The sequence below is a fragment of the Podarcis pityusensis genome (assembly GCF_964106645.2).
Source record: "Podarcis pityusensis genome assembly, chromosome: 5".
NCBI lineage: Eukaryota > Metazoa > Chordata > Lepidosauria > Squamata > Lacertidae > Podarcis > Podarcis pityusensis.
In genome coordinates, this window is record NC_138032.1 from 18634963 (window position 1) to 18661462 (window position 26500).

Genomic DNA, 26500 nt, shown 5'->3' on the forward strand with positions numbered 1-26500 from the left:
CATAAATCCCAATCACCACCAAGTTCTCTCCTTGCCAGTTGATTCGAACCGCTACCATCCTCCCCTCTTCATCTTTAAATATTTGTTTAGCTTCAATCTTATTTTTAATATACAACACCACCCCTCTTTTCTTTTCTCTATCAGAGGATTCAAATTCAATTCCCAATCTTTTATTAATTAACAATTTTTTATGTCTTTTAGCCACATGTGTTTCTTGAAGACAAATGATATCCAGGTTTTTCTTTCTCAAAAATTGTTCAATTTTATTCCTCTTTTTTTTCTCATTCATTCCATTAATATTCCAACTCAAAATTTTTAACCCCATAATGCCTGGTATTCACCTAAACTTTCCCTTTCTTCCTTTCTTTCTCTTGTCTCTCTTTTCTCTTATAAATTCGCTGTGTCTTCTTCTTCCCCTTCTTCCTCTTCGTCCGATCTGCTTACGTTCGCTTCCTCTTCTTCCTCTGTTCTTAAGTCTCTTGGTGAACCTCCCTCTGCTCCTTTTACTTCACCTTCCTCTGATCTCAACTCCTTATATTTCCTCAAGAATTTCCCGGTTTCTTCTAGGTTTAGTAACCTGTGTCTTTTACCTCTATAGTCAAATGATATTCCTTCAGGGAACTCCCATCTAAATTCAATTCTATTCATCTTCAATGTCTGTACTAATGGTTTATAAGAGTCTCTTCGTTTAAGTAATCTAATTGGGATATCTTTAAAGATGATTATGTAATTTCCCTCTATATTCAACCTCTTTTCCCTATTCTTTTGTAAAATCCTATTTCTCATTTCTTTGTCTCTGAATGTAATCAAACAGTCGCCTGTGAGTTTTTTCACTTTTGTTGTTTTTACACGCATTCTAAATGCATTCTGCACATTTCTAGCCATTTCTTGTACTGGAACATCCATCCATTCCGCCAATTCTTTTATCAGTCTTTCCTTAATATTTTCACCTTGTATCTCAGGGACGGCTCTCAACCTGAGATTCGCCTCTCTCTGTCGGAGTTCATTCATTGCTATAACGTCCTTTATCTCCTCTTGTGCTTTGTTTAAATCTAATATTTCTACTTTGATCTTCTCCTTATCCCGCTTAATATCCTTCAGTTCTAATCTTGTCTTCTTTATTCCTTCCTCTACATTTTGCGTTCTCCTAAATACTTCTTTTATTTGACCTTTAAGTTTGCTGACTGTTTCATCTATTTTTTTATCCATATTTCCAATTTTGTTATCCACTTGTTCTAACTTATGTTCTAAGTTGCTTTGACTCTGTTTGATTTCCATTAGCATCTTTACAATGTCCGCCTTCGAATCTATCTCTTGTTTAGACCCCCTCCTTTCACCAGGAGTCCCCCCGTTCATACCTTTCTTCACCGTATGAGACATTTTGTATTCTTACGCTTTCCCCGTTCCCCGGGTTCCCCTATGCCACCCTTCGCTAGTACCTCCCCCCTCAAATTCCTTTTTACTATTGATACTAAACAAAGTTATTATTTCCCACACAAATATATACCATTCATTCAATATGTAACTCTTATTGTGTGTCCTTCTCGCCTCCACTCAAATTACTCCACAGGTCAGATAGGCACACAAGCCAAGATTGGTGGGGAAAAGAGTGGGGTGGGGTGGAAGAAGAAAGACAGAGAAAAAAAAGGGGGGGAAACAAAAGTTGTCGATCAGTTAGTCTTATTCTCGCCACTAGAGGTCCCCACGTCTCTTCAGGATAACACTGTTTCCAGCGATATGGTAATGTCCTGTTTCGCCAACGTTCCGTCACTCTTATAAATCAGAAATCTCGAAGAGCAAATAGGGGGAGAGACAGTACTTGCAGTAAGTCCAAAATATATATGTTTTCCCACAACAAAGATAGCTATAGTTGTAGTTATTTTCTTGTTCTTTTTTCTTTCTTTCTCCTTAAACTTTCTCACAGTCCACCACGCTCAAAAGTTTTAATGGCGACGGAGCCTTCTCTTCCGGTTTCCCTTCTCCTTACGTTTTAAAGACAAAAAAAGGAGAAGTGCCCCTTTCGTCTATTTCAGCCCTCCGTTTCCTCAAGGAGTTTCAAATGCAACAATTTTAACCCTGGTCTCCCCTTTCCTCCCGCAAGCCTCTTGTTAATAAGTCTCTGCGCGAAAGTTACTTTTAGGGAGAGGAAAGCTGAGGAGAAAACAAAGTATCCGCCAAGGCAACTCACTTTCACTTTCCCAGCACTGGAGTCGCGCTGCGTCAAGCAGATTTCGGTTTCAAGCTGAACTCCGTTTGCATCTTAATGTCGCTTCCAGACTTCCTTGTTGATATTACCGCAAAGTTAAAGATGTTTTAAAGTCGGAGTCCTTTAATATGAGAGCGTAGCGCTTTCTCAACAAGCTCGGGGCTTCGCTACATGGAGGTCGGTAGTGGCTTCCCTCGACCCGCTGAACAACGCTGCCGTACTCTTCGCTTCATTTGAAGTTACCTGACGGCTGGGTTGGTCTCTTCAGTCGTAGCAGGAACCAGATTCTCTGGACATCCTCCAGAGATGTTTTCGGGGGGCCTCCGCGCCCTGAAGCACCCCCTAACCCTCCAAAATAGCCCGGGGTTTCCCTCTCGGTAAAACCCCCGCTTGTAGCGAGATCGCGCTGCACCGGAAGTCTCCGAAACTGTGACCAGAATTCAAGTGTGGGTGAGGACTATGTGGATGCACCAAATAATTATTTGCTGCCCACATATTTGTAACTTGCTACCTAAAGCAGCACCCACATATTCTGTTTCAGTGCTTTTTTTCTGGGTGGACACAGGGGTACACATACCCCTAAACACTTTGTGAATCTAAGTTTGGCCTCATTGAGGGGCAGTATTTCAATATGAATGGGAAAATATGAGTACCCCTAAACATTTTTTTTTTAAAGCACTGCTCTGTTTCTTTCATTTTCATGTAATAAACTAATCTTTTTCACTTCCTGTTGTGGCAAGTTATTTATTAGGTACAAGGGTTAAAAGCATGCACACTTTTCTAATTGACATATCTCCTGTCTCCATGTTCCATTCCTCTCAGTAGTGCACCTTGGGTCCATGCACACGGTGGACATGTGTTCGGGTTGAACACATACACCTTGTAACAAGTTCCATACTAGCCTTTTTAAAAAAATGTTTTCTCCAGAAATGGACAGGTTGGGCAGATGGGAAACATACAATAAAATTGATGAGAAACAAATATAATTTGTCGTAAGAAGTTGCTTCGGTCATGCAGAACCTCTTAGCAACCTTTTCAAGATTACTCAATCTCAGACAATGATTGCAAATGTAAAGTATCTTAAAAACCTAGGAGGGCAAAATTCCCTCTCCCCCGAATCAAACTTATAAGGACTGAGAATATTAAGGACCAGTCAAATGCTGAGTGCCCATTGGAAAAAGAAAATAGAAGAGATGGAAAGAAGATAAAGTCCTGACCAGAGAAGAATGGCAGATTAAGTTGATAGACTATGCCAAAATGGCAAAAATGACCGGAAGAATCAGAAATCAGGAAGACCAAAATTTTAATAAAGAATGGGGAAATTTTATAATTTATCTTAAAAACCATTGCAAATAGTTAAAATTGTTAGTAGGATCGGAATAACACTTGTGGTTTAATGGAAAGTTTTGGATATAGTGGAGATGTAAAAGGTTTGAATTATTATAAAAGATGCAGGAGGAAATGATTAACAATAGGACCCATGAAGGGAAGGAGAGAAGTCCAGGAGATTCTGTGGAATCTTGTCTTTACGTTGTATGTTAGATATGTGACTGTAAAACTGTAATTTGAAAAATCAAATAAATATTTTTTTAAAAAAAGGAAAAGGGAAATGGAAAGCTGGGTAAGACTGGAATGCCCTGTCTGGAACCTTGTAGAGCAGTGTTTCTACTAGGAGGACTCATGCACTGCAAGATTCTGCTTGCATCTCCTACTTGTTGATTCCTTTCTCCATGATCAAGTGTCACACTATTCAAAAGCCTAGAGGGAGAGGGTCATTTTTCAGAGCCAAAGAGCATCCTGGCATTTATTTATTTTTTACTTTGAATTATTTCACAAGCCAGTAGTGAAACTGGACCCACGGGTCCTCAGCAGTTGCAGCTAAAACGAGCTGATAACAAGTACACATATACCAAGACTTCTATCTTTTAAAGAAAGGACTTGTCTAAAAATTGGAATGGTTTTTAAAATGTCTTTTTATTCTTAATGATCTATTCTTTAAGCTGATGCACATTATTATCGTGTGCTAATAAACCAAACTCTGCAGTCTGATCCCAGTGCTTCTTTTCTGCTTTATTGGTGTTTGGATCACAGTAGCAGTTTCCAAACAAATACAGAGCTTGACCCTTCTGCAGTTTCTCATTACTTTATAGGCAAAGAAAGTCAGTCATGCCTAAAATCCTCTATCCTCACACTTTCATATTATAGCTTTGGGTTAGGACACCACTTAGCTTGATCAGTGAGAGCTGATCAGGACTGAGCTAGGATTCAATATGGAAGATGCTTTGCTAATAGTGTAGAATGCTGGTGATCTCAAATTTGCCTACATTATAATGTGCTACAGGATTTGTTCTCTACCAGAGAAATACAAGGCCAATGAATGGAGAGGAATCCCTGTGGCCATTGTCTTCTGTCCAAGGTCCTCAATACAGCAGCTCAAGGAGTGTTCTGTGATAGGCTTCTGTAAACATGTTTACTTTTATGTAAAGCTGAGGCTGCTGTAGACACCAGAGGCCATCTTGGCTGTGCAACCTGGAAGACCTGCTCCCTGCCTTGCAGGTCTTTTCCCACCTGGCCTGGGAGTGCGGGGCCCTGACTGACTCCAGCTATAAAACCTATTCCTTCAAAGGTTATTGCGTGACCAGACTGCGACAGCCCCAGCCCCCAGGGATCACAAGAAAGGAATAAATAAAGACTCTGACGACATGTTATGGAATTAAAATTAGGCCACAACTTTATTAAACTTCTGAATGTAGGAAGAGCTTGGCTTAGGCCATGGGCATGTACCCCTCCCAGCTCCCTAGCCAAGGGAACTGGGGAACATCAGGGTAAATGGGATATGGGGGTGCACTGAGAGACGTATGTGTAGCAGGCAGCCCAGCCCATATCACCGCAGTCAGGGTAGTTCACTGACAGCCTTTCGGTGTATGGCCAGTGACACTCATTATATAACCTCTTTTAAGAGGGGACCCTGGAATTGATGTTGCAGGGGGTTGAGTCACCACTTCACACACACACACACACACACCCATTAAAGGGAAGAAAAGACTAAAGGATTCCACCCAAGGCCATAAACCGCCAAAGTTGTGACAAATTGCTATGGGGAAGACAAAACCTGCCAATGCAGGAAAATTTCTTCCTAGTCCTTCAATGGCAACCAGTCAAAGACCACAGCAGGGCCTGCTAAACAGGAAGAAAAAGTTAAGCTGCAAAGAATAAAAGATTAAACTAAGGGAGGGTAAGCTGGGAGAATCTCCTGAGCCAACTGCCTGGCTACTCTCGGCTCCACCCCCTATATATAAATGGGACTGGCCCCACCTTCCAGCAATGAAACTTGACTACTGAGGCTGGGCGTGAATCTCCAAATAATAACACTGAGAGGCAAGCCAGTCCCTGTTTGCCATTAAGTTCCCTGGGAACTGTATCACTGCGTGGGATCCCACAAACGGCACCCACAATGTAAAGTGTGAGTGCTCATTGTCAGTGCTCATAGGTGAAGGAGAATGTGCATTGAAGGGGCTAGAGCCAACAGAACAATCTCACCCCCTCACTGTGCATGTGTACAGTTCTCTAATATGATGTTCCTCGACACATGATTTCAACATAGCCAGTGGAGTGTAGTCTTTAAGGCACTGGATTACAACATGGGAGAGCAGGGTTCAAACCTCTGTTCATTCTTGAAAATCCTGAACTGTAATTTCTCCAAGTGCCAGTCCGGTCTACCAATTTCTTCTGCTGCAAATTGCTACTGCTGAAGGACTGGTGAGTTTCCCAAGTTTCTAGCAGTGTGAAGTTCTGTGCATTTCTACTTATCCCAAACCATTTTCTGACTTAACAAGGCTATTTGAAGTCTGAGATAAATAACAGACTCCAGTAAGCAACATCAGCACACTTTTATGTTGTTTTAAAATGTGGAATTATTACATTTGGAAATAAATGTCACACTCAGCATATTATTATAGTACTGGCCAGTGAAACATAAAGTAAAAATTGGGGAAAACATTATGGGGACCCAGAAATTGTAGCAATAAAAAATAAAATGAATGGAGATGAGAGGGAGGGGGGAATACACAAATAAAACAGAGCAATTATTCCTCACTCATAGCCAGTAAAATAGGACAGCGAAGTAAATTATTCCCAGACAATATTCAGATAATAGCTTGAAGATACACAGTGCATCTCTATTCTTGCAACTGTGAATTAAATCCCCAGGTTTTGGGCTAAATGTCTCATCATCCCTGCCCATTAGCCATGTTGCCTGGGGTTGATGGGAGTTGTAGTACAAAGCATGTGAAGAGCACCAGGCTGGGGGAGTACTCTATAAACTTTGTGGCTGTGAAATTGCCTAGTAACAATATATTAGCCACATTATGCACCTCTGAGCAAGAGTAGAATAAAACTGCAGCCAACCAACTGATTGAATCAATCAATCAGTCAGTCAGTCAGTCAGTCTTGTACCTCTATTCATTCTTTTCCTTGTAATCAGCAGGCATCCGAGGCTGCTAACATTAGGTTAAAGAGCTGAACTACTGGTTAAAAAAAAAAAAGGAGAGACCCAACTGAATGATTTAATTCTGGGAGGGGGAGTTCTACCAAAAGCCAGCCATATAGACATTTTCCACCATTATTTTACTAAGGGAATTTTCTAAGAAAACTTCAATGTTAAGAACATGCTAAAATGTATGCAAATCCTGTGATTAATGCATCTGTGCATGTCACAACAACTATTTATGTATACAGTGTGGAAATTAAATATATGAACAAACTCAGTTATCTCTCGCTTGGACTGCTGCTATGTGCTCTATGTGGGGCTACCTTTGAAGGTGACCCAGAAACTACAACTAATCCAGAATCTGGCAGCTAGACTGGTGACTGGGAACGGCCACCGAGACCATATAACACCAGTCTTGAAAGACCTACACTGGCTCCCAGTACGTTTCTGAGCACAATTCAAAGTGTTGGTGCTGACCTTTAAAGCCCTAAACGGCCTCGGTCCAGTATACCTGAAGGAGCATCTCCACCCCCGTCATTCTACCCGGACACTGAGGTCCAAAGCCGAGGACCTTCTGGTGGTTCCCTCACTGTGAGAAGCCAAGTTACAGGAAACCAGGCAGAGGGCCTTCTAGGTAGTGGCACCCGCCCTGTGGAACGCCCTCCCACCAGATGTCAAAGAGAACAACAACTACCAGACTTTCAGAAGACATCTGAAGGCAGCCCTGTTTAGGGAAGCTTTTAATGTTTGATGGACTACTGTATTTTAATATTCTGTTGGAAGAGTGGCTGGGGAAACCCAGCCAGATGGGTGGGGTATAAATAAATTATCATCATCATCATCATCATTTTGTTAATGTTAGGAAGTAAAAAAGTGAGAGCTGCAACAGAATGTTGCAGTATATCCTACCACAAAGAGGATCACTCATGTTCAGGGCCATTCATTCCCTCCTCCAGGATACTACAGGTTTAAGCAGGCAAATGCACTATTCAGTCCCCCTCTCATTTTCCAGTTTTTCCCCCCCAACTGACACTAAACAACCCAAGGCTCCTTGAAGCTATTAATCATGCCTTGCTCAGATTGGAATGTTTTGTGATTTTTTAATGCCTTTGTTTTTGAAATATTGTGTGCTCCTGCCTATCTCAATGTTCATGTGAACATGCGTATACATGCTTATACTTCCTTTTTGTTTCTAAGTTACCCTGTTTGGGGTCCAGTCCTGCTGCCACTTGGTAACCTGAATTTGTTAAACTAACAATTTGTTGTTGCTAGTTTTAGGAAGAATTTGGTATATCAATACCAAAACGTCAGAACCAAAACATCATATTCTCCACAATGACCAATTCCGACCACATAGTGGCAGTAATTCAAGGTTACTGAATTCCGGGTTGAGAATCACTAAGGGTCTGCTACCAGCTAGAGCCATGAGGAGTTTTCAGTCCAAGTAGCCAGATTCAGGTATGCACAGGCAGGGTTGAGCAGACAGCTCAATAGAGAAGTTGGGAATAGCAGGCAAGCATCAGGACCATGGACAGATCACAAGAGAATTAGAAAGCCGTATGAGCAATAGTTTCTTAGGATGGAGGTCTCATGAAAAATTTCTTAAGTTTGGGGATCTTCTTCCTCCTTCTGAAATCCCAGGGTTATATGTATTCATGGCACATTCTTTTTAAAAAAAATTAATAATCAAGTATTGGGGACATATTTAGGCACGTGAATGTTTCTGCACCTGAGCATTTATACGTGTTCGTTACCCTCTTGTATTTAAATTCATTACTAGTCCCCAGTGACATCATTCTGGTGGCACAGTTGTGTGGTAGATACATTTAATAACCTGATTGAGGTGCATTTGGAACACTGAAAAAGATACCGTCAGAAAGATAAATATTCTGCTTACAAGACTGAATTATCCAAATCTTATGTCAGAATAGCTCACATGATTGTAATATAGTGATGACTTGAGAATGCTCACATATGATTCTAGATTCTTGGAAAGTTCAGAAAGGAGATCATGGTCCTCTTTGTTACAGGATTTTAAGCAGAGACTGGATGATTAGCTGTAAGCAGTTCTGTAGCAGTGGAGCAAGGGGTGGGCTAGGTAATCTCTGAGGTAACTTCCACCTCTATGGTTCTATTAATATTCTTGTCAAATCAATCAACCACTCTCTCAAAGCTTAGACTGGATCAGAGATGACATCTAGTGAATATGTTTAAAGAGCAAGTGTGCAAAGATCATTTCATAGATATTGCATGAAAAAACTTATAAACAATTTTGAGAGTTAGAAGCACTCTGCCTCCTGTTGTTCCCAACAGCCATCCATCAATCACTCCCTGTTGCCTTATAATTCACTTTACCCTGACTGTGCAGAAAAGCAAAGTCCTTTCTCTCTCTGCTGTACTCCCTCTCCCAATTCTCTTTCTCCAACATTCTATTAAAAAGCACATGGTTCTATAAGAACAGATTTATGGAAATCTATCAAACACATATATTTTAATAGATCTGAATTTGTTTTCATTATTCACAAAATGTGTGGGTGTAGAATTTTGAAAGACATCTAATCATTTACAGCATGGCATCAATGCGACATCAGTTGCCTCATTTGCATGTATGTATCTCAATCAATATTGCTAGTGAAAAGTGGAAGTCAGAAAATTCTGCAATCTCTCCTCCCTCCTGAAGAAAAAACAAGAACCAACTTCATTCCACCTTCTGTGCCATTCCAAGAAAATCCTATTACTATATGCTGATCTTGTTACATTGTTGAGTCTAGAGAATATACCAAGGAAATATTTTGACTGTGTGGGTGTCATTGATTTTTTTTAAAAAAAATAAGCCTATGCTAAACAAGGCTATAAAATACTTCCAGAAAAAATGTGAGTGAGGGAGAATTATCCTTAAGTACCAACAATGTTTACTCTCCTGATAAAGTTTAGAATAAGAGAGAATGGTTATTTTGTTTGTGACATAGCTCTGTTTGGCCAGCATTGGTTTAATTAAATGGGTGTGGGTGGGTGGGTGGGTGGGTGGGTGTGGAATGCACAGAAGCCAATTATCCAACTGTTCCTGGACCAGCTGTAATTGCCACCCTCATCCCCCCAAAATCCTCCTTGACTGATTTTGTTCAAGCAAACAATATACATACACACAGCTTTGAACAAACTGTTGCCAAAGCCCTTTCCAACTTCGGAGGAGAGGGGGTTGCGGGCGGCCCCTCCCACACACGCGGGGGAGGGCCTGCCCCCGCGAGATTCAGGGAATCCCCGGGCGTGCCTGCGACCCGATCAGCCAATCGGCTGGTTGGGGAGGTGTGGCCTAGCCTATTTAGGCCAGGCACGCCCAGGGACCGCCCTCTTTCCCTTCTCCAGCTCAGCTGAGCAGCGGGTTTTTTCAGATCAGCTGAGCAGCGGGTTTTTGTGCAGTTTCGATCGGATTTTGGAGCAGATCCCCGTGGGATCCTAGTTGGCGTACTTCAACAGGACTCCCACGGTTCGTGGTTAACCCTTCCCGGTCAGCTTGCCGGGTAGTCGATAGGAGCCAATGCCTAAGGCCAATACCTTTCAACTCTGTAATCAATAAAGTTGTGGCCTTTTTATGCCCATTAACCTAAAACAATGTGTCCTGTGTCTTCATTCTCATGGGGGAGGGGACTTGCCACGCAAAGATCAAGGGCTGGAGTTTAACGGGGAAAGGTAGAAGTTTGCCTTTTGACTGCATAAAGCTTTCTCTTTTTTGAAGAATGAATTAATGAAGCAGAGAGAAAAATGAGCATTGGGGGGTCTGTGCTAGGCCAGTAATAATAATAATAATAATAATAATAATAATAATAATAATAATAACAACAACAACAACAACAACAACAACAACAACAACACAACAACAACAACAGAAAAGTTTGCTTAACACATATGGGGAAGGGAGCAAAGGAATGACAATGAAAAGCAAGGATCTGTTTTAGAGTTGAAAGCAAGGTTCTAAACCAGGATGAGGTCATTTGAAGGAGGTTGACAGCAGGAAGACATGCCTTCCCCCCTCTTACCATAGCACAGTGGGTCCCCCCCCCATGCTTTTCTGTGTTTTTCTATTGCTGTTTTCCTGATTTTATGTTGTGTTTTTGTTTAAACAGTTTAATGATATCACTTCTGTTTGTTTTTGCTTAGAGATATTTTGGAGTGTTAAGAGGTATATCAAGGCTTTTCAACAAATAAATATTTTGAGCAGACAATTTCATTGCAGAATTTGGAGAAGTGTGAAACCCAGGCAATAACTGCAGTCTGATCCGCGTGTTAGTCTGGGAGCTGCCAATGAGGTCAGTACATATTAGAGTCTGCAAAGAACGAATTCCTCAAGCATCTCTATGGACTCTGCAACAGCTCTCCCTCTCCCCCTCTCTCTTTCTCTCTCAGCTTTTGCCTTGGCTAGATCTGTGGCTCTGGGGTTTATTTTTAAACACAGATAACCACAGATTTCTTCAGTGCCATTTGTGAATGCAGCAGAGCTGTCGCTGGTTTGCGCATGAAGGGTTTTAAGTTTTTCGGGGTCAAAATGTACTTGTCTTTCTTCACATGAGTAGCCCAATTTAGCTTCCCTATGACTATTTATATGAGCAAATTGAACATGCTGTGTTTCCCCTGGATGTTCCAGCTTGCAGATTAGCAAGGGCACCGGTCTCTGTGTAAGGCAGAACAGAATCACCACTCAGGCTGACCCAGCTGCGTTTCCAAGCCTAAATGAGCACAGAAGCAAAAGAGGTTGGTAATGAACTTCATGGGCATTAACCAGAGGGCATACTAAAACCCCTATTTCTTAATTGAGACCATTGCATTTTCACAGCTGTCAAGAGAAAAGAAGTGGGAAAACTACGGTGACTGTGCGCTGTGACTTCAGAGGCATTTTATGAGGAAAACTGTAATAATTTGCACACAAAAATTATATTAGCAAATGGATGCCATTATGACGAAGGCAAGTATTGTGCGAGGGCTTGTGGAATGCAAGGATCTCGAGTGGATGCTATGCTTCTCTAGGTTTTCTTCTCTGTTGGAGGGATGTCTGTCAGTGAGGATGAAGGATAGGTGAATCAGTCTATTTTCAGTCCATGATCCCCTTCCACACGTGTTCACCCATAAATTTGTTTTGTCCTGATTCTGCATGTGTGTGTGTTTAACAAGTGTTTTTAAATATGCGTTGTTGTTTTCCGTGTACTTTGAAGCATATTTTCCCCCTCTAAATATTCATTTCTCAAAAGAAGCATTTAAAATTACTTTTGATACCCACATTGGAACATTGGGAAGTGTCACAGTCGGTGGATACCAAAGTTTTGACCTGCATGTTAGTCTGGGAGGTGTGGAACAATAAGCTCCTTTCACCATACGCAAAGACTGAATTCAATCACCTCTAGTGAGAGGCCAACCAGTGCTAACAAGGATTTTGCCTTCACCATCATCACCATCACACACACACACACACACACACACACACACACACACAAATGGGAAGCATCCATTGGAAAGGAGAACCAATCTCAAGAAGCAGAAGGAAGAAGATTTTAATTTTTTTAATGCACTACCCTTTCTTCAGCATCTGGAAGTTGGTTTTCCTTTCTTGCCCTTACCATCACAGTGTCACAAAGTATAGAGTTCTGCTTCCCCTCGCCCAAGCATTAAATGAGAGAAAGATGAATTCTGGGCTATTAGGAATCAGAGCTGCTCTCAGTATCTTCAGTGGTCCAATGTAAGTGTTGCTGGTTCATATAGATGAGGCTCATCCCCACTTCTCCTGTTGTTGTATCTGGAGGGCGACACTTGTAGGTACCATTTGGTCAGGGTTAAAGCTCATCCCAGCCCCTTCTGACCCTATGCATTCTCTAATCTCCACAGTTCCTTCCTAGAGTTCTGTTTCTTGATCCTACTGGAGTCTGGCATCTGATGAAAAGCTGGAAATTGGTTTTTATACATAGATAGGTTTTGATTTTCATAAAATAATGAAAAGACAGTCCTTTTCCTCCCCTACCTGCGGCTATCTCTTTGTATGCCATTCAAAAGTCATTGTTACCATTCACCTAGGCAAACATCTACAATGTTACAGCTGATACAAGAAGACGGGCGATGCAAAATTACAATATTAGCATATAAGTCACCCCATGTATAATTTATAGCAGCTGTCATTTAAACTCCCCCTCCTTCCCTCCCTCCATATTGTGCTCTAGATACAGTGTTCAATTTCAACTCATCTTTTCATCTTTTCTCACTCTAGGTTGTGAAGGTCAAACTGAATGCAGGATTTCCTTCTACAACCAGAATCCAAGGTCAGCTTTTGAATTTGATGATCAAAACGTCCCACAGGACTGAGGGGCAAAAGCTGACAATCAGTTTCCAAGCTCAAACAACTACTGGCTAATTGCTGAGCGAGTTTTTCTTCTGCAGATGGAGCTAAAACCGTTTATTTTGTTATGAATGTAATAATATAATTCACCATGTTTTTCATCATCTGCATGGCAAAGGCTAATCTGTCATGCATTAGGCCAGACCTGTGTGTAATCCACACTAAGTAAATATATAAATCTAAACAAAGTTGATCCAAATCCTCTACCAAGGGCAGCTGCATGCTGTGGCATGTATATGCTGTGCAAATTGTGCTAATTTGAATTATTTATCTAATTTTGCATAGTTTGTTCTTTAACGTTGGGGTTTTTTTGCTAGTCATGGGATGGCAATGACATTGAAATCCCATTCATCTGTCATTTATGGAATGTGAAATTGCAACAGGAATTATCACATCCATTAAGTCTAGAAACTTATCATTATTATTATTATTATTATTATTAAGCAGAAGCAGGGATGTTCAGGAAAGTGAATTTTGTGCCCACTACCCACCTTGCACCAATCCTGCAGAATCCTGATTAACACAAAAACCTGCAACAGTCTGAGAACAAGTCAGGATGTTCTCAGGCAGTATGATTTGAAGTTGGGATTGCTTTTCAGAAATGACATCTGCCTTTATCTGACTGACTTTGCCCTGAGCAGAGACAAATTCTACTAGTTGGGCCAGGAACTTACTGCAACAAACCTTTGTTTAGATAGTCTTAGATATCCTCCCAAATGTTCACTTCAACCACTTATCATGTTTGTGTTTTTGTTGTTGTTTTTAGGGTTTTTAAAAAATATATATAAAAAGCACCATTCCTTCAAATGTGTACTCAACGCATAACTGGCAAAGCATGAGATGTAGAGGGTTAACGTACCTCTGACATTTTAAATGTTCTCTACAATTGCCACTTTTTAAGTTGAAGTCTATGGCTATAGACACATGCACAGAACCTATGAAATGGAGGAGACAAAGACCTAAGACGTCACCTCATCCACCAGGCCCCTGACATAAAGCGTTTTTTGCTGGGAAGGCCCGCAATCCCTCCTGCCTTAGGGAACTTCCTTGCCCAGATTTTATTTTGATTTGGCTAATCATACTTATTTGGTTTCACCACAGTTATGGTTTCTTGAGTCTTCTTTAAGGGTGTGCTAGCAACCCCCTGTTTAGGGGGAAGGAGAAACTAGCATTGCATGGAGCAGATCCTGAACATGCTAGATTTTATTTGTAAAGGCAGCTGATATGTTTGCTTTTTCTTTTTTTTTACAGGAGAGAACATCTTTCAAAAGGTGGAACCTGGATTGTGTGTGGATTAGTCCCAAAAAGACACCATGTTGCATGTGCACTAGCTAATATGAAAATTTCTGTTCCCATTAGAGACATCAAACCGCCCATACAGTCATGTACACGGAAGATATTTGAACAGACTTTGATATCTGCCTTTCACCTTGTATGTACCAGTTCTGATGGATATTCATTCGATTTCCTCAGAAGTGGACAGGTCTACGTGATATTCAGACCCTTTATGGCCCCCAAATTCTGTGACAACAACAAGCAAATTAAATTCAACGGAAAGAATTTTACACAAATTGGTTCATGGACCGAGCACAGCTAGATGAATGGAGAAAAGGATCACTATAAACTGTAATCAGTCTCTGTCAGTGAGCTGGCCCAGAATAATGTTGCTTTCACTAATCTCATTTCCTGTCTTTTTCTCCTTGCTTTTAAGAAACTTATCTTCACTAGGATAATATAGACGAGGTTCCCAAAGGAATTTCTTTCCCATTCCTTTTAAACCACATAGCTTATAACTTAGTTTTTCTAAGGGGGGGGGGATGCAACTGAAAGGGAAAGGATTGGAACAGAAAGATATGATATGAAGATGATAAGAGGGGGAGATAATTCACACCAGAGGCAAATGCATTCAAGGATGTTCCATAGCTCAGCTGTGCAGTTCATGCTTTGCCTGCATAAGGAGATATACACAGTTCCTGCCATGCCCAGTTCAAAAGATCTCAGGTCACAGGGCTGGGAAAAGCTGCTAATCAGGATAAAGATTATCAGGCTAGAAGGAGCAATGATCTCATTCAGTACAAGGCAGCAATAGCCAATGTGGCAGCAAACTGATGTTGTGGACTACAACTCCCATCATCCCTGACCATTGGCTATGTTACCTATGAAGAGTACCACACGGGATACTCCTGCTATAAGGGAACTTTATATGTGCAAAACTCCCTCTTGGCTACTTTACTGCATTTTCTGCACATATCATTTTATAATGTGTGTCTCTCTACAGTGGTACCTTGGGTTAAGTACTTAATTCGTTCCGGAGGTCTGTTCTCAACCTGAAACTGTTCTTAACCTGAAGCACCACTTTAGCTAATGGGGCCTCCTGCTGCCGCCGCGCCACCGGAGCATGATTTCCTTTCTCATCCTGAATCAAAGTTCTTAACTCGAGGTACTATTTCTGGGTTAGCGGAGTCTGTAACCTGAAGCGTATGTAACCTGAAGCGTGTGTAACCCGAGGTACCACTGTGTATATAAACCATTGGTTTTTGGCTTGTGCATTAGTCATGGGGAAAGTGGTGGTGGGGAGATAGAGGGGCCTAGAACTGTTAGGCATATTCCTGGACTCTTCCCTGAATTTTCAGGTTTTAAAAAAGAAAGTTTCTAACCCTTTGGCTTTTGGAGATATAAGTATGCAAGCTGTATTCTCTATCCAATTGCCCATTGAGACTCTAATCCTAAACGCACTTACTAGGTTAGGGAGGCAGTTAGTCCAGTTCCACACAGTGGGGCTTACTTTCCAGTAAAAAAGGCTGTAATCCCAAATCCAATTATTGAGCATAAAGGGACTTACCTTGGAGTAATCCTGCATAGCATCACACTGCATAGGAAGCAAAACAGTTCCTGCCACCTAGTCTTCTACCCAGTAACTGGAATGATGGATAAGCATTAAGTGTGTGTCTCTTCTCTGTGCGTATTTCCTTTTTTTGAACACTATAAAATTAACATTTATTTTATGAATATTAAATACATTTCAAGTATAAGTAAATAATGCTATTAGGCTACCAACTGCTCTATAATACGATCTGACTGCTCTGTAATCATCTTCTGCCCACCCACATACACACATTCCCAGTGTGCCTTGGATACCCTCGCCAAAAGAATGCTAACTATGATGCTATGAGTTAATAGATTTAATAAGCCTGGGAAGTTCCAGGGACATCCTAAGCTATAGCTCCATGGTAGAGCATCAGCTTTGCATGCAGAAGGTCTGAGGTTCAATCCCCAGCATCTCCAGGTAGGACGGAGAGAGTCCCCTGCCTGAAATCTTGGAGAACTGCTACAAGGCATTCTCAGTCTAAGGCAGTTTCCAATGAATCTGGGATGCTGATGCACTGTATGTGTACAGTGGTACCTCGGGTTACATATGCTTCAGGTTACAGACTCCGCTAACCCAGAAATAGTGCTTCAGGTTAAGAACTTTGCTTCAAGATGAGAACAGAAATCGTGCTCCGGCGGCGTGGCAGCAGCAGGAGGCCCCATTAGCTAAAGTGGTGCTTCGGGTTAAGAACAGTTTCAGGTTAAGTACAGACCTCCAGAACGAATTAAGTACTTAACCCAAGGTACCACTGTATTTGTTGGCATCATGTGAGAAAAGCAGCAAGGCAATTCTTATGTCAGGTCAGCCTAAGTTGAGATTCATCAAACTAAATGCAGCCACATAAATCTAACACCACATAATAGGGACTTGGAGGAAAAAACAAAACCTGCAAGCTGGCTTCAGCAATGAGGACGGTGGTCTCAAATCTTCTTTTCAGATCCATATAAACCTAGGGCATGACTTCAAAGCACTGATTTCTAATACAGGGTTGGCAAGTACAGTGGTACCTCGGGTTACATACACTTCAGGTTACATACGCTTCAGGTTACAGACTCCGCTAACCCAGAAATAGTACCTCAGGTTAAGAACTTTGCTTCAGGATGAGAACAGAAATCGTGCTCCGGTGGCACAGTGGCAGCGGGAGGCCCCTTTAGCTAAAGTGGTGCTTCAGGTTAAGAACAGTTTCAGGTTAAGAACGGACCTCCGGAACGAATTTAGTACTTAACCCGAGGTACCACTGTATCCTGTAAAAGGGACTGTCTCTGGCTTATAACGTATCACCAATGAACTTACTCTGGAAAAAGAACAAGAGAAGATTTGGCAAGGAACTGGCAGGCTGTGTGGGCTTTGTTTGGCTTGTCCCAGGTTTGTCTTACATTGTAAAAGTAAGATATTGCATTTTATCAATGGCAGGAGGCCAGACTCAAGTTCCTTTTCAATTGTGGCACTCATGTATAGTTCCCATTCATTTCACTCAGTTTGCATATGAAAACTTTCCAGTGGATTATGCCCATGGTGGGCTTTTGTGCAATGCAGGAATGTCCCGCACTTTGCAAAATCAGCAGAGGCTAGCAAAAGTGCAGAGCAGCGATGAAAGCAAAGGCCTCCTTCGTTCTCGTTGAGGCTCTGACACTGAAACCATACAAAATTCATTTGGCCTTGGTTTTCATTACACATTCAGACCAAGTTTGTAAAAAGGATTGCTGTGGTTCATGAATCTTTCAAGCAAACTTGTTCTGATCTATGCTTTTGCATAGCAGTCATGCAAAATTCATCACCTTCTAAGGGTTCTTGACACAAAAGTAGGTGGCATTAGGTGTTTTTTGCACGGATTTGGCTTTCAGAATTTTCTGTAAGGGTCATAACCGAAATTCAAAGCAGAACCCACAAGGAGCAATGCCAATGCTGAAAAATACATTAAATAATATTCCCCATTTTAGAACTCGTGTCTTTGAGGATTCAAATTGTATGAATGGCTAATGATTCTTCAGTCTCTCTAATGCATATATTCTTTCCTCGCTTCTGCTTAGTATCTGCCCAGTAATATTGAATGGGGTAGGTTGGGGTTGAATCGATCTATCTAAAGCACGAGTGATGGAACTTTTCCAGCCAGCCTAAAAGCTAAAGGTGTTGATCAGATGTGAGGATGCATGGCTTCATTCAGGACCACAGACAATCCATTTAAACCAACTCTGCTCAGAGGCAGTAATTCAGTCTGTCATCGGATGTCCCAACCACCCTCCCTGCATGTTTGGCCCTACCTGAAGATGAACAGGCAGAGCATGTTCATGACTTGCTATTCTTTTCAGTAGCCTTTCTGCTAAATGCTTGGCTAGTGTAAAGTTGTGTTAGTTACTCTGTGGAACAGAGATGGGCAAGTGATCTGGCTGTCAACATCCTGTTTCCTGTTTCCTGCTATTGAACCAATTGATCACTGTATTCGACGCCAGGGAGGAATTTGCCTGCAAACCATTTAGGCTGGGCTGGGGTTTTTGCCTACCTCATAGCAACCACCACAACTTGTTGGTGGAAAAAGGCATTGGGTTGGATCCTTAGTCTAAACAAGGGGGGGGGTGAGTCTTAACCCTCTCTCAGGATCAAGTATCAGGATATCCCAGTAAAGAAGTCCAGGAGGAAAATTTCTGTCCAAATGGGGCTAAAGGGCCACAGAATTCCTAATGGCGTTCCAGGAGGATCACTCCGTTTGATGTGCATTAGGGTGCGAACCTTAACCCAACCCTAATGTGTTAATCAACCAGTACTCAAGCTCATTGATTCAGGATACACACCCAATGCCTAAGCCAAAACTTACTTACATCTGTAATCCATAAAGTTGTGGCCATTTCAATCCCAAGACATTGTCAAGACATTTCTTCTGTTTACTGAGCCCTGACCCAAGAGGCTCTGAACTCACTGTGCACAGGCCCACAAACAAAACAGGGCACAGGCTCTTGTTCAATACTGAACCCAAAGATGGAACATCTGTCTAGGAGCATTCAGAAACTTAATTTGGTAAAAAGTGTGTTTGGTCGTACTGACCAAGAGCACAGGGTACTTGCAGAAGAATATTTGGATTTCTTTGCAGGGCTGAGTTGCTTATCATGCAAATATCATATCCAGAAGAGCTGTGGGAAGCCTTTGGGTCTCCAGAAGTTGCTGAACTACAATTCCCATCAGCTCCAGTGAGCATGGAGATGATAAAAGTTCTAGTTCCACAGCATCTGGAAGGGGTGCAAGTACCCCACATCTGATCTGTATAAATAATGTGCTTCTTCCAGCCATCCACTCCAGCAGAAAAATGCTGTTTGCTCTTTGTGATAAATATAAGATGGTCCAAGGCTTTAAATTATGTGAGAACAATTGAATATTATATCTACTAATTAAAGTTCTGGTTTTCGTTATTACTGTTCTCTGTATTACTGGTTCCATTACATGTGGGGATCTCACATATATTTTTTCAGTTGGAATAAATAACTTTTTTCAGCCTTCCTATTTGTTATTTATGTTACAGTCATTAATTTGATGATTAGGGTGGGGGTGTATTTAAGTGATGTATTCTGCTAAATTAATCTCAGTGCAGGCTCATTGAAATAAATTGACAACTGAAAATCCATGGAGTCCAATGGATGTACTTTATGTTCAACTTAATCGAAAACAACACTTTTATTATTTAGTAAGGTGAATCTTAACACTTTTCTGTTAAAGTACTTCAACACAAGTTGGATGAGCTCAAAGAATATCTCTGAAATAAATAAATAAGCATTTGTAAGTTTTCAAGGTGATCAAAGATTGTTAAAGGTATTTTCAAAATATATTAATTTCCCAGTGCAGTACAGCCAAATGCAGCATTTGTCCTTTCATCAATGAAGATTGATGCCAATATAATGTGGTTCTCTAAATATATGTCACTTGCTAATGACAAAGACTGACAAATTACAGTTGCTTCTAATTGTTTAAATGAGAACTTGCTTCAGTAAGGGAGGAAGGAAGTATCTTCCTCACTTCATCCAGAAGTCTCACTAATCCCAGGGTTATTCATCATGGTGAAGTAATACCAAATCTTAACTTTGGAATCAAGTACATTTTTGTGCAATTTCTGTGGAAGTTTAAAAGTGTGGATTCAGTTTTGTTCAATGTAGGGGTAAGATATTTCCCCCCAGTCTTTTGCTTTACTGTTCTGACAATTTATTCTACTATACTGTCTGCCTGAAGGTACGGTGGAATAAATACCTTCTACAGTTCTATGATTCATTGCAGAATTAAAGCATGTGCAATCTACCGCTATTTTCGGTCCACCTGGTCTAGCAGCAGCAGCAGCACATTCTGGTGCAAAAGCACTACTAAGAATGGCTTGCAACATTTGAAATTACAATTGCATAACAACAACAATATGAAACAATCATCCAAGGGGACAGGATCAGCAGTTCAAACCAAGCATAAAAATATGATCCGCCAGTTGCCACAAAGAACCCAAATGAGCACAGGTAAACCCTTGTATGACCAGAGGTCAGGAAAAGGGTCACAATGTGGTCCATCCCCTCTTCCCAACAGATGTTCATTTCTACACAGAAGGACTCCTGAACAGAACCATGATCTCATCAATATAACTGAAATTACCATCATGCTCTTGCTTGCTTGCTTAGGAATACACCTTCTATCTCCCACTGTCGTCTAAAGGCCACTTATTTCCATTATTTTATTTTCTCTAGCCATATTTTTTAAAAACCTATGATGGGAAGCAGGAGGGAATTGGCCAGGTGGACAGCAGCTGTTCACAAAAAAAATGGGATTCCACTTGAAATGTGAGTTTTCAATAGCAGCCAGTGTTGGTGTAATGTGAACAATGGGTTAAATTGCACAGTGCTTGCTCCATGAATGTTCAGAGATAAGAAAGCAGGTGTACTGGGTTACAGAGTCATACAGAGCAGAGGTCAAGTGTATGACTTCCTGATTAATTCACACTCCTATTGGTTCAGGAATGTAGAATGAATAGTCTGTAGAGCATTGCTTTCATTACGTCTAGTCCTGTTTTGTGTTTGTGTCCTGTCCTGTTTTTCTGCCTCTGAATCTGTGAGAGTCAGGGGAAAAGGCTGTGGGTTTTACAGCAGCATTAGCTAGCGTGGTGATAGTGTTAGTAGATCTGTACATATGTATCTTTACTCCAAAGACCAGAAGAACAGTATATAGTAAATTAGCTTTGTCTTGCATCTGGAGACACACTGCTGCTTTGAACTGTGTGGGAGAGGAGTTTTCCCCTTAACTGGGGACTATGGAAGAAGCTGTTCTGCTGGGAGCAGGAAATCTCTGGAGACTCTGCTGGGGCTCTGCATTCTTCTGAGACATCACACTTTCTGATATGTGATGAACTACCAGCTGACTTCCACAAGACAACAACAGTCCACCCACCAGGACAAAAAGAAGCCCATATAGCAAAGGTGGGGAACTTTTCATAGCCTGAGGGCAGAATTCCCTAATAGGCAGCCTTCCAGGGGCTGCATGCTGGTGATAGGAGGGTAAAAGTGGGCAGAGCCCAAGCCAAAAGTGGGACAAGCTATGTATGTGATTCTTACCTTTGCACAGTAAGCTATATTCCAGCTATGCCAAAGTCAGATGTTTCTGCACATAAACCTCACCACCCAGGCAAGCAAGAGGCATTATCACAATTCAAGAACACATTCCAGCTAGGCCCAAGCAGCTGAAGAGCATATGAAGCAGGGGCAAGGAGGGTTGTGGCCTGGGGAAAGTCCTAAGGGCCAGGTAAAGAGACCTGGGGGCCACATTTGGCCACAGGTCTGAGGACACCCATTCCTCCTGCATAGTTCTGTATATGACTCTCCTTCCTTGGAGGTTTTTAGGCAGAGGTTGGATGGCTATCTGTCAGGGATGCTTTAGCTGAGATTCCTGCATTGCAGGGAGTTGAACTAGATAACCCTTGGCGTGACTTCCAATTCGATGATTCTATTATTCCCCAGATTAGGGAAGCTACTTCCTGTGGCCACCTTGGCTCGTTGCAAAGTGAATCACTAGAACCAAATCAAATTAATAATAATGTAGTACGGGATTTTTCTTCTCCTTCTCCAGAGCACAATATAGCTGAGTTTCCGGAGTAATCCTACAATGATTTATCTGTTGTTCACACCCTCGTGGGACTGCAACAGAAAGAAATGCCACAGGTAAATATAATGTCTCCAAATTCTAAAGGGTATCTTCTCTACAGAGAGGAGAGACTGAAAATTTAGGAATATCTCATCCATTCAGAAGGTCATCTAAAAGTCTGTGCATAGATGTAATGATACAAAGATGAAGCAGAACTGCCATCTTGTGATTGAAAGCTGCAATAAAATCTGTACAATTTGGAGTATAGAGACACAGAAGGTGTTTTTCCCCCCTTCCTCCCCTCTATGTTTAAAATTCCTTTTGAAACATTCAACGCACAGTTTGTTCAACTGTGAATAAAAGCTGAAGGAAATGTGGTCTGTATGATGTACAATGTTACCACTCTGCTCCTTGGTCAAGGCATATCTTCACTGTGATGTCCAAGGTGAAAGATCCAAACATCCACTTCAGTGGTGATCAAAACACAACAGCAAATGCAAGATGTAGCATTTTGCTGCCTTAAATCAGGGGTAGGGCACCCAAGGACTGCTACTCTTTCTGGGCAAGCTCCCAGGAGCCACATGTCGATGGTGGATGAGGCAAAGGGGAATGAGGCAATGAATGAAAACCTGCCTTGTAGGAATGATCGCTGGGTGCAGAGCACACTCCCCGTCTGCGGGCAGCCTCAGCTGTCTGCATGCATGACCTTGGGGTGCGGGGTGCACTCCCCCTCACAGATAAAGCCACAGCTGTCTGAACATCTTGCCCTCTGTCTAACCTTTTGCGGTCTCAGTAGTCTGCGGTGTCCTGTCTGTGATCTTTGTCTCTGAGACCTTTGTCTCCTTCGTCATACACTGTGCAAGGGGAAAATGACACGGTGGAAACAGGTGCCAAAATAACTTTGTACCACCCCACGATCTCGGGACTGGAAGATGTGTAAAGGTCACAGCCCAAAATGTATCTGCCTGGGTTTGCATATTGTGTCAATAAAAGGAGCCTCCACAGAGCTGGCCAGCAGTTTGCTTGCAGCTCACCTGTGCGCAGCTCACCTGCATTATCAACTCCTGCCTCATGTCCTTCACTTCACTGCCTTGTATGGGAGGCTGGTTTCTACACCAGGAAGAAACATGGGCTGTGGAAAGAAGGGTGGCCTAGGGAGAATCCCAAAGGCTCGATAGACAGACATGGAAAGCTGCATTTGGCCCCTGGAACTGAGATTTTCCACCTTTGTCATAAATAGCATATCAAAATCAGCACTCACCCTGGCTGGTGGTTTTCATTTGTTTATTTATTACAGTTAAATCATGCTTTTCTTTCATCATGGAACTCAAGGTGGCATACACTGGGTTGGCAGTGGGGTTTCCCACCCAGACAATGCCCAGTCTAGGACCTGCTTAGCTTCACCAAGGTGCTTGGCTTAAATGGCTTCAAACTATGCACTGGGGACACAGCAAACCACAATTCTGCAAAAGGTTATCAGTACCAGATTTTTTTAAAAAAATCTGAAGAAGGGTTTCATTTGCAGAAATAACAACATGGACTTCCAGCTTCCAGTCCTGCCAATTCATTGGTCATAAATCTAAGAAGGTTGGCATGCAATAGGGTTGCCATATTTTGAAGAGCAAAAAAAAGAGGACACATTTGCCGACTTCTACTTTTAACTATGGATCGCTATGACGACTCTACCCATGAAAGAAAGGATGTGCCCTGGAAAAAGAGGACATATGGCAACCCATGTAAACCTAAGCTGCCATGGTGACTGAATCAGCTGAGTGTATGTATAACCAGAAGCATTCATCCAGCCAGCATTTTGTTCTGCTTAATTAGAGGAACTATTACCGTATGATAAATACTTTTTAGAGCAGTGGTGTTAAATCAGTGTCCCATAGGCTAGAAATGACCCATGAGTACTCACTCTCTCCATTGTCAGTTCACAATGTTTCTATGTTATCTGGTGAGAAAGAGGAGCCCCTTTCCTCACCTCACAGCACAGAAGCCAGCAAAAGTGTTGGAAAATGCCCATGGAGAAAGAAATTGCTCTCTCTGTATGAGAGAGAGTTGGGGTGAATGAGGTTTGTGTGTATGGATGGTGTTTTTATGTGCAGATGGTAGGTGTAAGAGAGAGATAATGAGGTCTGTAGGCTTTGTCCCTGCCCCTTTATTATCCCTGTCCATCCCTGGTGTGTTCACACACACCATGCAACATAGGAGCCAAATCCTTGGGGCTCAGCTCCCTTCAGCCCCCCCCCCCCCCCGCCAATAAAATATTTGAGGGAGCCAGCCCCCCACCCAAGTTGAAGGGAATTCCCATTCAAATGATGTGCGTTCACCATATCATTTCATCAATTATTCGGGGCAGGCTTAGCTGAGCCCCCCAATATTTTATTCAAGTTGGCACCTCTGCCATGCAATCGTTTTCTTTTGAGGGAATGCAGGTCTCAAGGGTGAAAAATAATGTCTCTCACCCATACCTTGGGAGATTATTGCATCCTTGTTTAAGTATGTTCTTTATAGAGAACATTAAAACCACACAAAGCATCTGCTGCAGACAAAGTAGATGCTAAAATCAAAACCATCATATGAAATAGTCACAGGACACATGGCATTTAAAGGAATTGTGTGTGTGTGTGTGTGTGTGTGGACAAAGTGTGCAGCTGGTGAACAACATTCATTCATAGAAAACCTTAAAAGATAAGAAGCAGCAGTATCTGGATGTAGTTGTTTGAGATAACAAACGGGATTGTCAATCTACCACTTGAACTTTTTTTTTGTAATGACTATATATATATATATATATATTGCAGGGTTGCTTGACATAAATGGGCTGCAGTCCAGAAGTATTTCTTATCATATGGCAGCGGGGAGGGTGGGGGGTGGGTGAGAAACACTGACATTGAAATCGTTGTCAGCAGAGGTCATTTCTTCATACAGCAGCTTCACATTTCAGACTCGCTTCTTTTGTTTCTCAAGTCCTGCCTCTTAAATCCACAGTAAGGAGAGAAAATAAGGATTTCTCCTCAACACTGACACCACAGTGTATTGCCACCGGCTAATAAGGGGCCCTGTCTGCACTGTGCATTTAAAGCTGTGTCAGATTCCCTCAAAGAATCCTGGGAACTGTAGTTTGTTATAGGCGGTGAGACTTCTTCCCCTCAAAGAGCTAGTTCCCAGAGTTCCCTGTGAAGAGGGATTGATTGTTATAAACCTCTCTGAGAACGGTAGCTCTGTGAGGGGTTTCAAATTGTGAGGGATGCCTCCTGACTACAGTAGACTCCCTCCACTTCAGAAGTTCACACACACACACACACACACACACACTGCAGGGACAAAGACAGAGACATTAGTGTGGGTGAGGAGCATTAGCTTGCTCATTTCTGCTTACATGCTGGTTTTACACATGATCTCAGAAGCAGGCCACCATCAACTGCGTACTGTTATGCTGCTGACTGACTATATGTCATTCATTTGTTGCACAATAAGCTAGAATGGGCTGCTGACAGGTAATAATGGTTAGGAGCTTTCTGTCCAATGAAATACCTGTTGGAAATATATTCTTCAGATATGCCCAGTGCACTAGCCCAGTGTATCAACACTTCAGAAAAAAGCTGTCTTTTGTTGTTGTTGCCTATGCTGATGTTTCTTTCTGAAATATATTCAAATGTGTGTGTATTGCCTGTTGAATTCATTGTTAATGATTGTGTGTGTGTGTGTGTGTGTGAGAGAGAGAGAGAAAGAGGGGGGTGCTGCTGTGTTGTGAGCTAACCTGTAAATACCTAGCATTAAGCACACAAAATTCCTAGTCTGAGGATGCTTGTGGAATTAGATTTCATGGATTCTGATAATGTGAAGAATGCAACAGAATTTTCTGTTGGCTTTTAATTTTCACACATATTCCGATGCAGGTTTTTGCCTTTTTTTGGTGGGGGGGGGGACCAAAACTATGTCACGGCTAAAATGGCCGCTGTTTCTTTAATGCGAATAAAGCTGAGTCAGCATGACTCAGCGGCCTGCAGCAGGTTGTATATATAAGTGAGAAATGTTAGTTTGTGCTGAGGCTGGTGTTTGGGTTGGTTGGTTGGTAAGTGCTGGTGTGTATAGTTGTTCAGTCGTGTTTTGCACAAAGACTTTTAAGAATAAAACTCTACAAGGATATTCTTCTGGACTCTTTTATGCCGACAAGGGTCTGAGGACCAGGCTGAGGAGACAAAGGGAGGTCAGAACCCTTTCCTTCTTTTTTTTTTTTTTTTTTTTTGCTTTTTACAAACACGGACAGGTTATGGGCCCAGTGTTTCTGAGCATGTGCAGAGTGCAAAACGACTGACAGCATCTCAGCAGGGAGCTGGTGAGTCCTGGTGGTGTATGGAGCCAGTGGCTGTGCGTTGGAGCAGTTGGTGGCAAGCTGTAACTGTCTGCAGCGACGCTGGAGCGGCTAGGATCTGAGGATCAAGAAAGCACTCAGCG

General features: G+C 42.0%; 1 protein-coding gene and 1 long non-coding RNA gene across 2 annotated transcripts in view; both read left to right on the forward strand.

Moving 5' to 3' along the window:
* The window catches only part of LOC308477634 (uncharacterized protein), a gene marked incomplete at both ends in the record, with an annotated part of 172044 nt that overhangs the window by 65645 nt on the left and 79899 nt on the right, over positions 1–26500 (forward strand). The gene's annotated exons all lie outside the window — the stretch shown is intronic.
* On the forward strand, positions 11317–14742 carry LOC308477328. The gene is made up of 4 exons (XR_013986492.1): positions 11317–11444; positions 11527–11655; positions 12946–12997; positions 14434–14742. It is a non-coding gene; the product is annotated as an uncharacterized lncRNA (long non-coding RNA).